Below are 15,022 nucleotides of genomic sequence, written 5' to 3'. Positions count from 1 at the left end.
TCTCTCAACAACAGTGAAAAAGCACATTCATTTCTCTACACTATAGCTGGTTACTGAATATCATTCACTTTTGTTATTTTTCATGTTCTGATGGATGAAAACTATCATTTTTCTGGTCATTTGTATTTTCCTTCAGTAATAGATTAGATTAGATTTGGACTGATCTCCAATGCCCTTTCATTTAAAGACATTTTTCTAAGGAAATATTTCTTTTCTGAAGGAAATATGGTAAAATATTTTGATGCTTAACATTGGATTTTTTTCACTGGCTTTACTTTTTATTTTTTGTTGAGGTCATATTGGTTTACAAGAGAGTACAGGTTTCAAGTGTACAGTTTCTCACCTCAGCAACTGGATATATCTCACCATGCCCAACACCAAATGTAACAATGGAATTTTTGATAAGTCATTAGTATTCAGAAAATAGGGAGCAGCTGCTTTTTGGACTAATGAAAATTAAAAATAACAGAAAATATGTTTTAATGAGTTTTGCTGCATGGTTTTAGAGTAAGATAAAAATAGAGATGGTGAAAATCATTAGAGCCTAAAGGAAGAGTCCAGTAGACCTACCCAAATCTTAGCTCTCTCTGGGCAGTGTTTGGTGCAGTATTTGTTGCCAGTCATTTTTTCTCTACTTGACAATTTTATTTTCTTCAAGTTGCACAATTTTCTTACTGTATGGTACTCTTAGCACGTACACCAAAATTATACTTCTGTAATTTACATTTCAACAATTGCTGCAACAGAGCTTGAGGAATGCAAATAATACTCAAGGTTTGAGACCTCATAAAAAACTTGAATATGCATTGCTTATATTTGGGCAAATACATAAATATACATAGAGATCTCCATAATTAAAATGTTGTATTAGGATAAATATAACATTCACAGAAATATTTCACATACTAGAGCAAAAAGTCAGTCTTTGCAAATATCGTAACATTTTCATACAGGGAGACAGAATATATTCTCTGAGTGCAATTAAGTTAGCAAAAATTAATCAAAAGATATCTTCCAAATACTTTTGGACTAATAAAATCACTTCTAAGTAATTCATAAGTCCATGAAAATAATCACAATTGAAAGTTTCCTTTTGATTATAGAAGTTCCAAATGAAATATTTCTATATTGAAACCACCAATGTGCTGGGAAAAAATTTATCAGAACCAATTATCCTGTGAACTAGCAAATACACTTCTAAGATGTATGTCCTAGAGAAACTGTCACATATGCCAACATGAAAACATGTGAGAATGTTCATTACACTATTGTTTTTAGCAAAATATTGTGAACAATTATAATGTCTTTCAAAAAAGGACATGTTCATACAATGGAATCATAGACTAGTTAAAGGGATGAATAAAAGATGAACAAAGAGTGATGCATCAATAAACTATAAAGCTGAAGAAAACAAAGTCATAATTGTGGTAAAAACTTTGAACATATGTGTAATAAAAGTATAACAACATACAAGGGAGGGATAGATATCAATCACAGACCAGTATCCCTGGGCACTAAGAGAAGGGAGTAGTATGCACTGGTTGGGGGATTTGACTATTTTGATGTTTGATTTTTCAAAGAATAAAAGTTAATATGGGGCCTCCCCTGGTGGCACAGCAGTTGAGCTCTGGGCTGCAAAGCTGTCCGCAGTCTCTGCAGCACGAGTTCGATCCCCGGCTGCTGGCGAGGGTCCCACATGGCGCGACAGACCTCTCCTAACGCCCGCTTCTCCCCTCAGCAGTGTATTTCGTCAGTCTGCCTGTTCTGTTCCCCGCTCTGGTTCTGGTGAATTCTCTCACCCTTCCGTGCTTCTGACTGTACCCAGTGCTTGTATAAATAAATAAATAAATCTTTAAAAAAAAAGTTAATATGACTTAATGCTAATATTTGCTAATAAGGAGTAGTTGAAAACACAGGGTCCATTATTTCTATACTTTTCTGAATTCTTAAAACTAGTTTAATTAGAACAAACAAGCAGGGCCTCCCTGGTGGCACAAGGGGTTAAGTCTCCGCACTATGAAGCTATCAGTAGCCACTGCAGCACTAGTTAGATCCCAGACCAGCGAGCTGACCCACATGGCACGGCAGACCTCTCCTGTCTTGCCTGCTGCTTCCCCCAACAGAGTATTTCAGTAGATCTACCTGTTCTGCTCCCACTCTGTCTCTGGTGAATCCTCTCACCCCCCACACCTCTGGCCTACACCCCAGCTATTGTATGCATACATAAAATAATTTAAAAAAAAAATAAGAACAAACAAGCAATAACATGCACTTGCACTTTACAGCCAAGCCAACCTTAGAGGTTGTTTGTGAATAAATGACAGACAAAATATTCAGCAGTAAAACATCAATTTACTACCTCCAAATATGTTTACCAGATAAAGTTCTATGGGATCAGAGGTGCTAAGTAGTAAAGGGAAATAGGGTTTGGGGAGCCTAATGCAGCAGGAAAGAGGAAAAAGAGGAAAGCAGGAAAAAAAAATCACCCACATTTCACCCACCTCACAGTGGATCCAGGACCCGGTCTGGTGGATAATAGTACCAGGAATCTTAAAATAGTCCCAAAAGGAAGCAGAGGCAGGGAGCAGGGAAATGCTGGACATTTGTATCACTTTGATGACTGCTGTGTGGATAATACATCTAGAAAAATAATTGATGTGAAATTCACATACCATAAAAGTAATCATTTTAAGGTGAAAAATGCATTGGCATTTAATAAATTCACAATGTGGCATAACCAGGAGTGATGGAAATATTTTGGAACTAGATAAATACATATCAAAAATATGCTCATGGCTATCTTCACTCTCAATCTTGAAGCAAATATACTGATTATATGTGTGACATGTGTCCACATACCTGAGAAATTTGAATTCCATCTCATCTACTTCTGTTATATACACTAGACCCACATTGAAACTCACATTTCTGCTCTGAAGTTTGGAAAAAGAAATACATTGTGTTGTGACTCTTCTATGTTTGATTTCAGATGAGAATAGCACATGAAGAGATTCCCTTATTGAAGGAATAACAATGAACTCAGGCCACATAAGTAGCATAGTCTAAAATCGTACCTGATTAATCTCCACCTGTCTTCTGGGGAAAGTGTGTGTCTGTGTCTCTCTCTCTTTCTCTCTCTCTCTCTCTCTCTCCCTCTCTGTGTGTGTGTGTGTGTGTAGAGTTCTATGAGTATATATTGGCAATTAGGTATATATCAGTGTGCTTTCATAAGGGTGATGTTGGTAAGTGCTAATATTTGCAAGTGTGGGGCCTCCCTGGTGGTGCAAGGGGCTAAGTCTTAGCACTATCAAGGGATTGGCAGCCACTATAGCATGAGTACGATTCCTGGCCAGGGAGCTAACCCACATGGCTCAGCAGACCTCTCCTGTCTCTCCCGCTGCTCCCCTGAGCAGTGTATTTCAGTCAATCCACTTGATCTGCTCCCCACTCTGTCTCTGGTGAATCCTCTCACCACCACCACCCCCGCACCTCTGGCCTACCCACCAGCTCTTGTATGCATAAATAAATAAAAATAAATTAAAAAAAAAAAAGATTCGCAAGTGTGTAGCTATGATTCCCTCTTCTCCACTTTCACAAATTGTTAAAATGCTCAATATAATACTATACAGTGTTGCTTAGGTCAAATACAAACATAAAAGCACAGTGTAGAATCTAAATATCTGACATGATATTATCATAATTAAAGAACATCTTCCTATAGGACTATGAATCCGTATCAGTTGATGAATCCAATGCAATGAATGGTATTAGAGAATGTACCTCAAATCTGAAAATTACAACTGGTAACTGGTGCTAATATTGTTTTTTAGGTTTCTATTTTAAACTGCATTTTTAGATTACACGTCTTCCTAATGAAATTTATTAATTTACTTTTTATTTAATTTTTAAGAATGAACTGAAGGTTTGCATTTTGAATATGAAAATAAATCCCCTTCATACTATGACCATCCTGTCATCAAAGTAAGACTGTCCTCACATTGTCCACAAATGTTTGGTCCAGTATAATTGCAAGGGAATAAGCTGTCACCACTGGCATAGACAACGTTCCATTGCAATGGAACTAATAAACTGTTAGGAGATTTATCCTGATACTCAATATGTGGTTTCCTTCCAATAACATTGTCTATTGCTAACTCATTTTGAAGGCATGACTTAATTGATGCCATGAAACTAAACCACATTTTCTAGCTCCTGTAAGAATTCTGTGCTTCTGAGTATTAGCTTTTGTTTTTTTAGTGACATCAGTTTGTTTTAACATTTCCATCTGGGGTTCTATTGTGAGAGGAGATTTAATTTAGGCTTTACTTTATTTTTCTGAATTTCTCATGAGCAGAATTTTGATGAAATAATCTTTGACAATCCAAAAGACCCTATACACTACTGTAGCATAATCCAGTTTCCCCCTCATCTGACAGTTTCTATCTCATCTGACATCCTTTTGGGGGAAAAATGAATATTTTAGACAGAAGACAAACACAAGGGAAAGGAGGGATTTGGGGGGTGAAATTAGGGGCAGATGAGAACTCCGGTGTTTTGGTGAAATGTATCTGCTTGCTTGGTGTACGGTGTACTGATTCTCAATCTTCCAACTTCCTCCACATTTCTACCCCATTTGACTCCCCCACCTGCAAGGTCAGCTGCTCCAAGGAGCAATTTATAAACTTGCAGTTCATATTGTGGTTGCAGTTCCAGGACTGACATGAAATTAAATCAGTCTTGAGTGCTATAGGATACAAAAGCTACCTTCCGAGTTTACTGAGCCCTCCACGACTCCTAATAAATCTTGGAAAGGTAGCATTCCACCGGTAACTGCCCAGTTTCTCCTCTCACAAAAGGTCCTTGAAATGGAAACAACGAAGTTTTCTTTGAGGCTATATTTCACAGTGCGAAGAGAAGGATGTACATGGAAGTCACATTTGCAGGTGCCCTTTTCCAACTCTGGGGCAAGCACTTTGTGTGACAATGTTAAATGAGCCTTTAACGTCTATGTTCCATGCTGTTGGGGGTCCATGTGGTATGAAAACACCCATGAAATGTTGACTGTATCTGTTAGGTTGCTCTATAACATATCCACGAAAGTTCTTAGTTTTTCACTGGCCACAAGGTACATCTTTACAAAGTCGTAGGAGCTTGTAATTATGTCTTTGCCACAAACATGCCACTTCTCAGTTTCTGGGGACTCTGGAGTTTACTTCCGGAGGCTGGTAAGGAGTCTGAAGAAATAGATGTTGTCATATGGTAATGCTGAATGCCCCAGCATAACTCATGTTTTCTGAATGCTCTAAATTTAATTTTAAATCATTAGTTGTATTAGCTTAAAAGCTTGGGACACAGAGTCAGTTACCCCGTACAGTGCAAAGTGTAACACTTCTACCTCTCTGGCTGAAGTATTAGGATCTCCAGTGATGGTATAGGTGTCAACTAGCTAGATCATGGTAACCAATATTTGGCCAAACACCAGTCTAGGTGTTACTATACTGACGACATTAGATGAGATTAATATTTAAAACAGTGGATTTTCAGTAACACAGGTTGCCTTCCATAATGTGGGTAAGCTCACCCAATCAGTTTGCTATACCCTAACAAGTTGAATATCCTAAGGAAAAAAAGAAGGAAGTTCACAGAAGAAGAGGGAATTCTACCTCCAGACTGTTTTTGGACCCAGCTACAATATCAGCTCTTCCCTGCCTTCCGGTCTGCTAGTCTGCCTGCAGTTCTCCTACTTGTCATAGTCCCAGGCACTCTAAATTTCTTTAACTCTTTCTTGTACCGCACATACATACACACACATATATATTATCTCTCTGGTGAACCCTGAATTATATACATTTTACAAATACGAAACAAAATCTCAGAGATAAAACACCATGCCACAGGCCACACAGCAAGCTGGTTAGCCAGAGGCAGGCTGGGCAGCACTCAGCCGGCTCCTGCTGGCAGGGACATTCTCCTTCTAGTCAAAGAAAGCCGGTGTCCCTCCAGCCTGTGGCCAGCAACCACCAGAGGGGCTTGTGAGAAGTTGCTTGTATTTAATCCTGTCATCAGTTTATTGGAAAGCTTTTCACTGCAGATCACTTGAGGGAAAGCGATTTGCTCAGGATGAATGTGGCCACCAATGTGTTATTTCCCTTCATCTAAACAGTGTCTCAGGCACACTTCATTGATCATGCCTCTAAGCTGAAAGGTCTCCTTAATGCTAGCCAGCAAATATTATGTTTCTCAAGCAGCCCAATGCTGTCAACCACATTTCCTGATCTACTCTGATTAGATATATAAACAGGCTCAGTAAAACAGAGCCTGAGCTTTGCTGTTAAAAATATAAGATAAGGCTTCCATAAAGATTCATCAGCAGCAGAGATGCTGTCTAAGTTAGATCTGAGCCCTCAGAGCTGCTGCTTTTTTGGCATTGTAAAGGGTCAGTGAGTAAGTAACCACAACTTATAATCATGTTTTAATAGTGGCTGGTATTCTCACCGAGTAGTACACCTTGGGGAGAAGAAAGGGTTGAAATAATTGAACAGGGTCACAAAGTGGTCTTGCATTATTGACCCAGCACATGATTGACATAGCTGAAAGTCCCTTAATCATTTATATAAGCTAAGTGTTCCCCAGCAAGGAATGGGGAAAAAAATGGGCTGATACCTGCAGGGTACAAAATGCTTATGCAGGAAGACAAAGGACTCCATTGAAACTCAAATAAACCAGACAATTAAGGCAAAGTTGCAATCAAACCCAACATCTTATACCTTCAAGCCATCAGGCCTACTTCATTTACATCTTTTACCATAAATATGCCTAAGACAGAAAAAGTTTGTGAAGTTTTATGATAGATAAGTGTGCTTAATTGTGTGCATTTCAAAATACTCATAACATTTGTCCAAATGAAGAACTAGCTGATCTAAAGGATCTTTTCAACTCTAATTTCTTTAAATGAGAACATATGCCTTTTCCATATCATTTTTTTTTAAAGATGATTTTTTTTTATAGAGGCATGTTTTATTTATTTATTTGTTTGTTTGTTTTGTTTATACATGCACTGGGTACAGTCAGAAGCGCAGGAGGGTGAGAGAATTCACCAGAGCCAGAGCGGGGAGCAGAGCAGGCAGAAGGACCGAAGTACACTGCTGAGGGGAGAAGCGGGCGGCAGGAGAGGTCTGCGCGCCATGTGGGACCCTCCTCCGGTGGCCGGGGAGCAGCCGGGGATCGAACCCGCGCTGCAGAGGCCCCGGGCAGCTTCGCGACCCAGCGCTCAACCGCTGCGCCACCGGGGAGGCCCTCCATATCATTTTTGGTATTTGTTTTCAGAAGACTAGAAAGGGTTATCAGTATCAGTTTTAAAGAGAAAAAGGAAGAGTGAAAATAAAAAGTTAGATGATCCAAAATGTTTGTTAGAAAAATGAGAAGTTAACATACTGAATGAAGTTTTAATGTGTTTTGATATTTATATATAATTTCTAAAATATATTGGGCTCACAGAAAGAACTGATTATCCAATTAAATGATCACTTGCAATTTTCCTCAACTAGCCTCCATAATTTCCACTTAATACTAAAAATAACTGCTAACTCAATTGAGCATTTACTTGTGCCGAGCACTGTTCTAAGCACTTTACACTAATTAGCTGAAAAAATTCTGTCAGCAGCCAAGGAGCTTGCTGCTTTTTCCCCTTAGTTGTTTTGGTTTATAAAATTATATGTGTTAAATTTAAACTTTTCTTAATTAAAATAGTCTTCTTCCAGTTGATGCCTAAGATAAGATGATGTTTTTATTTTCTAGGGGTTAGAGTAATCAGTGGTCCTGGTGTATGGCTACATATCAGAATGACAGGAGGAGCTTTCCAAAAATACAAGTTGCTGGCTCACACCCCATACCAGATGAAATCCAGGAATCTGCATTTCCAATGAGAATGGTATTTTCAATACTCCTTTCAAAGAAAAGGTAACTGCTTTGCATGAAAGTTAAGTAACAGCCTGAAGTTACAAAGATAGTAAGTGGAAGAGCTACATTCAAACAAAGGATGTCTGCAGGGTTTTTTTTTTTTTATATGATTCATAATTTAATAATTTTTAAATTCTAGCTAAAAGTAAACATCACTTACTTAGAATGCTCTTTTGTGTGTGTATCAGAAAAAAAATCGCTAACCATTAATTTCAAAGTAAATTCAGTGTTCTTAAGCACTTTCATCCAACCTCCAACTGATGATTTCAGGAACAGAGAAAGAGACTTCTTGAAGAAAGTTTTCTGAAACTTTCCTTAAGAGTAATTATGAAGGAAGAGTTCCATGAACAACTAAATGATTTAGTGGTCCAAAATGAAAACTTTTTTCCGAAGAGTGTTATAGGACAGGGGCAGCCCAAACCCCGCAAACCTGCCTATTCTACATGGGTTCTGCCATCCGCCGCATCAACACAAAACATAGGAGACTTTAATGGGAAGGAACTTTAATAAAACTAGGAAACAATACAGGTAAGGCAAAGAGTCTAGTTTCTAAATGAAGCATCCAGAGTTACCCGTCCCCTCGTGGGTAAAAGTCCATCCAAATGGGATTGGCCCAGAACAAGGCCCCAAAGCCTGCTACAAGTCTAAAGCATCTTCCAGTGGGGACCCACAGAAAAGGGTCACAAACAACTGGACAAGCCCGGAAGGAAAAGAGCAAAATCAACATCAAGATAAAAGCTGCTATTGTCACCTCTCCACGGGTCTCACCCACATCTGTGTCACCCAGTCCATGACCAAAAGACAAGTGCAGTTTCTTCACGTGTCTCTAGGCTCCATGCGCCTCCTCCAGGTCTCCTGGCTCCATCTTGCTTCCTTCCTCAGTCTCTTCTGCAGCTTCTCCTCTTTCTGCTCAGCTCCACCCTTCCTTGGGAGGGGCAGGGAACCTCCCCCTTTCCTGGGGACCACCCTGTTACAAGAGGACCAAAAACTAATATAACCATAGGGATAAAATCCACCAGATTTTAATATTAATTTTAGTAGATAAACCCTTTAATCATTTTAAAGCTCCTTTGTTAAATAAAACTAGATTTTTAGGACCTGATGTTTTTATTGCATGACTATTAATTGTAGCTGTTAATCAAAACATATTAAAAGGAGTTTTTGAAATTTTTTGGAAATAAACAATATGATTACTTCTCTAAATACATCCACTCTCTCACACAGACATATTCCCTCACAAACATAAATCATTCTAAGAGTTATGTTTGAAGAGAAGCTGTCCTATAAAGTACTTTTCTATTAGATTAGCCATATCATTTTAGAGTTGGAATTTCTTGTATATCAAAGGGAAAAGATTATAAATTTTTTTTTTAAGTTGTACTCCTGTTGGTCTTAGTGTTATTCATGCTTCTATAACAAGCAACCTATTTCCTTTTCCAAGGTCTCAAATGCTAAAAGCTAAAGGGACTTTGGGTCATACTGAAAGGTACATTTGGAGACCTTGTGCCACCTCTCCCAAGCTTTCAGAAGGGTGAGTCAGTATGGACCACCTTTCTACCTTTCCTTTAGAGTGGGGTATCATGAGGCTTAGCTTACACATGTAAATGTGTTTCAGGTACTTTGACTGGAGAGAATCTCTCAGATGATTGGGTCTATTAGCACAGCTGTCCAGACTTCTAGGACCATCGGTGTTTCTTTGGGAGAAGCAGAAATGACCCTGAACTAGAATCAGGAGCCCAGGGTGCCAGTGCTGTTGGGGTGTTAGGTGTAAGGGCAGGAATGGACCACAGTTCAGGTTTTCTGATCCCATGCAGACCGAGTAAAGGAGGAGTCAGAGTCCTTAGTGGGTTTTTGCAGGTCTTTTATTGGGGTTCACCAGGCATATGGCAGGCAGGGGTGCTGGGGGACCGGGAGGCTGGCAGGCCTCCCAGCCCCCAGCAAATCCTCACTCTATCTGGGCTCTCTGGTGTTCTCTCTGCTTCTCTGGTCTTCTGTTCGTTCTGCTGCTTCTCAGCTTCTTGGCTTCTCTTTCGGCTTCTTCTTCTGCTTCTCCTCGCGTCCCTGTGACGCCACCCTTAAAAGCACAGTCTTAGCCCAGGTGTACCCACTCCAGGTGCCCGCCATCAGGCATGCATTCAGGATCACAGGGTTCCCTCATCTATCCTGATGGCGGGAGGGCAGAAAAGCCTGATATTTTTCCTTACCCTACAGTAGGGTAAATGATTGTCAGGCTTTTCTGCCCTGCCGCCATTAGGATTGATGATGGATCCCTGCAGTCCTGAATGCATGCCTGATGGCGGGCACCTGGAGTGGGGCGTGGGCATACATAGGTGAGTACACCTGGGCTGAGAGACTGGGCTTATAAGGGCAGCGTCATGGGACGCCAAGAGAGCGAAAAGGAACTAGAAGGAGGAACAAGCAAGAGACCAGAAGAGAACCAGAAGAGAGACAATGAGACCATGAGAGAACACTGGAGAGCCCAGAAAGAGTAAAGATTTGCCAGGCTCCAGCCCCCCACCTGCACCCCTGCACCCCTGCCTGCTGTGTACCTGCTAAACTCAAAGCCTGAAAAAGCCACCAAGGGCTCCCAGGACTCTCCTTTACCCTGTCTGCTCAGATCCTACAGTGATCCTGCCCTGTGCCCTTCCTACTGCTGCAAGGTCACTCCCTGTCACTCAGTCCCAGGCAAATCCCAGGACCTTGTTGGGCTTTTGCCTCTAAAGCGTCAGGGGCGGTTGAAGCACTCCTGGGTACTCTCTGATGGGGGGTCTACAGCTTCCTAACAGTGCTTCACAACAAAGGTGCAGGACAGGCATTTGAGGGACACATTTCTGAGTATGGTAATTTTTTCCCAAGGGACACAATGTGAATCTCTAATAAAATCTAACAATGGAGGGCCTGAGCAAAGGTCTGTCAGGCATTCTGTATGTTATTTTAAAAGTTCCCACACATATTCCCCCACCTTTTCTAAGGAAAGGAATTTTATATTATAAACATTACACTCAGGCCTATACTGTAAAGTGAGTTTTTTCCTTAATTCTGTCTTAATTCTCAAGTACACAATGCAGAGATAAACAGATCTTACTTTTTACTGTTTAAAACTCTGACTTATTTATATATAAATCCAGAAGCCCTGCAGTCAATGGTGTGCAGGGTGATACAGGTCAGGTTACTCTGCCGTACACCACATTCTTGGTTGTAATTTCCTGTTTATTCAAGGTAAAGAAGAGTCTCGCTACCACAGGCTGGAAACAGGGAAAAGTCCTTTGCTCCCACAGGAGTTAGAAGAAATTTAAGGACTATCTCTGTTTTTTAAGCAAGCTGTGTTTACTCTAACCACTACAGGGTGTAACCCTGCCAATTTCCTCATCATGTTTATGTTCCATTGCTCTATTTATGTATTTCTTCCAAAACCTCATGATTGCAGCTGCACACGTTGTGATTTCTTTCCACCATAATATAACACCTTTCCCTGATATATCACATCCTGAGACTGCTACCTTTCCACACTATAAAATCCATCCTCTTCTGCTGTCCACTGTCTGTTGATTACCTAGCAACGTTTGAAATAAACATGAGGTTGACAATGATTCAATTCATGAAATAAAGAAACGACAATTCTCTGCAGCCCCAACCTTATGAAGTGCAACTCTTTCCCTCCTACCTGTTAAGTTTAGTTAAGATGAAAACTGTCTGTCTCACCAGCTGAGGTGTGAACAACTTGACTATTGAGGCTGAGCTTGCACATCCTTTGTCTTTTGTACCTTCAGGATTATTGGTAGAGTTAGTGGCCCCTGCGCTGCTAACCAACCACTGTGCTTACTCTGACACCCTTCAGAATGCAGCTGTGATTGGTGATTAAGCCCTTTGCCTTCAAAGCAAGTACTTAAAAAAAAAAAAACACTCATTTTCAGTTTCTGACTAATCTTCCCATTTTCAGATGCAATGCTGACTAATCTTTCTATTTTCAGATGTGATACTGAGTGGACTTACGGAAATGCAAAGTAAGGAGGTAGTTTAAGAATTAGCAAAAGTCCCTTAACGAGAAATAGATCGATCATTGAGGGACATCCTTGTGGGTAACTAGAACACATTCTGAGAGTACCTTACAGTCTTGAAACTAGGTTCTGTAAATGAGCCCGTGCACACTGATGGGAGGTAAGTAGGCCAGTTGTTCTGGAAATTCACAGTTGTGATGGCTCTTCTCAGTTTCTCATTCTGTTCTACTTCAGTTTTAACTCACGTAGGGTTTTATAGACTTTTGTAGAGTCCTGAATATGGCTACTCTGATCCAGTGTGTGTTGATCTCAGGCTGTTGACATTTCAGGAACAATCCTCTGTTGTGGGAGCTGTCATGGACAGTGGAGGATGGTTAGCATCATAGCATGAGATGATTACCATTCTTTTATAATGGTAACTTGAACATTCCCAGACCACCCCCCCACCAATAATCTACTAAATCATACCAGTTAGGAAGCTTCTACTTTCCAATAGTGGGGGGGACCTGTCTATGATATTGAATACAAAACACAAGGTGTGGTAAGGCAAAAGAACCAACACTAGGGGACTGCAGTAAAAGGTCCAGCAGAGACTCCCAAGAGCCCATTTAGTTGCCCGTGAGAAAAAGTACTCTGGGCCTCTGCCATATCGAAGGGTACCAAAGATAGACTAGAGCCGCATTTATCCAGTAAGATTTCTCTTTTTGCTCTTCCAATAGGGGGCAGGAGCAGCACACTGAGTGTGGAAGGAGGATTGAATGAGGAAAGAGGACAGGAGCAAAATATGACTCATTCTCTACACCTGCTGCCATTTAAGGCCAGCCAGGCTAGGACAGGGAAACCTGATAGATGAGAAACTTTGGGTTTCAGATCTACACGTGTGACTGGAGTTTCACCTATGGGTGACGAAGACAAAGGATACCTTAAAGTGCACTTATGGGGTGAGATATAAAGAAAGAATAAAATGCTTCCATTTTGTCATTTACCAAGTATTAAGTACTGTAACAGGCATATTGCCAACTTTAAGCTCTTCAAAGTGTATGAAAAGAGCACAAGTTCTGCATTGAAATTGTCATTATGACATGAAACAGATGGTCATTAGGAAAATAAAAAAGCCTAAAGAAGAGAAATATTGGCTTCTGTTCCCAGAAGATCCAAAGATTGTTCCAGTCCCACCCTGTCTTGGCTTCCTCTTTTGTAAACAGTAGTTTTTTTCTGGGGATTATGTTCTAGCTTCTTAGGTTCCCATGAATGTCTGCATACTGTATCCCATGGTGTGAGACCCATGGCTGCCTACTCTCCGCTCTAGATGCCCTGAGGAATGGCCACAAAACTCCTGTTCTATCCAAGGCTCTTAAAGGACACATTGATAATGGAAATGTTGGGCGTCCCTGCTGGCGCAGGGGTTAAAGACACAGCGCTATCAAGCTATCGCTAGCCGCTACAGCACGAGTTTGATCCCCAGCCGGCCAGGGAGCAACCACATGATGCAGCAGACCTCTCCTGTCTCGCCCACTGCTCCCCTCAGCAGTGTATTTCAGTCAGTCTGCCTGTTCTGTTTCCCACTCTGCCTCTGGTGAATCCTCTCATTCCCCCGCCCCCCACACCTCTGGCTTACACCCCACTTCTTGTATGCATAAATAAATAAATTTTAAAAAATAATGAAACTGTTACTGCAGGAAGACCAACAAGATGTGGCGCAGTATCCATAGATTATTTCATTTTAAAATATTGGGGGAGCAGCCTGACAAGATAGCAGAGGAGTGGAATTATCAGGTTTGCCTCCTCCACGTGTTCTCAAGCAACTCACAACAAAACAAAGCAAGCAACCACTGAAAGATAAATGGATGACTATCCCTTACACCAGGAGCAATGCACAAGGGAAAGGACTAGGAGAAACTGTCTATTGTGTTTAGAGTGCTACTGATACGGCTGCCATATGAGCCTCTCTGATGTTAACTCAGGAGCACATGCCTACATTAACAATTTAAAAGCTGGGTACTCCACTGCAGAAGGGGAGCACAGAGTCAGTGTCCAGGACAGAGGGGGCATCACTGGAAAAATATAGGAGTAAGGGAGCAGAATGGTGATTACTGATTTAAGCCTGAGGCTCTCAAACTAGAACTGTTGGAGTCCAAACTGGTAGGTAGAGCCAGATCAGATCACCTCCTTCTCCTCCTAGAAGAGGCTGTTATTTGCAGCATGTGGCTATGATTTACTAAGTACCTGACCAAGGGCAAACTGCCACAAACACTGAATGCTCTCACTATCCAGGGATTGAAGCACCTGTATATTAACAGCAGGAACAAGTACCCCAGGAAGAGGACCTAAACTAAAAAGGCAGAGAAAAATTCTCCACCAGGACTAAGTCTATTGTTCAACCACAATCTAGCAGTTAATGTTGGCATGGGATTAACTGTATGTAGTGCCCGTAGGCACAGGGCAGCTTCACTATCTATTTGGATAGAGGGATAAAGGAGATTACTGGAGCCCTCAGGGGATTTTTCAGGCTTTATGCTCTCAGGGAACCAGGTGCACAGGCACTCTAGACAGGGAGGCTGTCATGTAAGGAGGCAGGCACTGGCAGGGCAGTGGGCTGGGAGGCAGACAGGTAACCGAGCTTCCCAACCTTCCCCATGAGTCTCTATGTCTTTCTCTGGGTTCTGTCTGTTGTTCTCTCTCTTACATCATCTTGTGGTCTCACCTTTTTTGTAGTCACGCCACTGGCCTTTTCATTGTTGCTGCCGCCGCTGATTTTTATCACCACCTCTAAGTTCAGGTGTGCACACTTGCACATGTGTATGTACCCATACTACAGGTGTCCACGCTCAGGCACGCTTGCCCTGTGATCATGTGCCTTCTGCATTAACACAATCAGGGCCACAGGTGATAGCCACAGAGGCTAGTGGTGAAAAAAAGCCTGATTGATTCATTTACCCTACACTGTAGAAGATATTTTGACCAAGATATCCTAGGGGAGGGGCTCATTGAGGAATCCCACCATACAACTAGATACCAACGGTATACTAGGGAGCTTGAACCTTGATGTTCATGGAACTAGACCT

Source organism: Talpa europaea (assembly GCF_964194135.1).
Source record: "Talpa europaea genome assembly, chromosome: 3".
Lineage (NCBI taxonomy): Eukaryota > Metazoa > Chordata > Mammalia > Eulipotyphla > Talpidae > Talpa > Talpa europaea.
The sequence above is the reverse complement of the archived record's forward strand: the minus strand, read 5'-3'. Positions refer to the sequence as shown.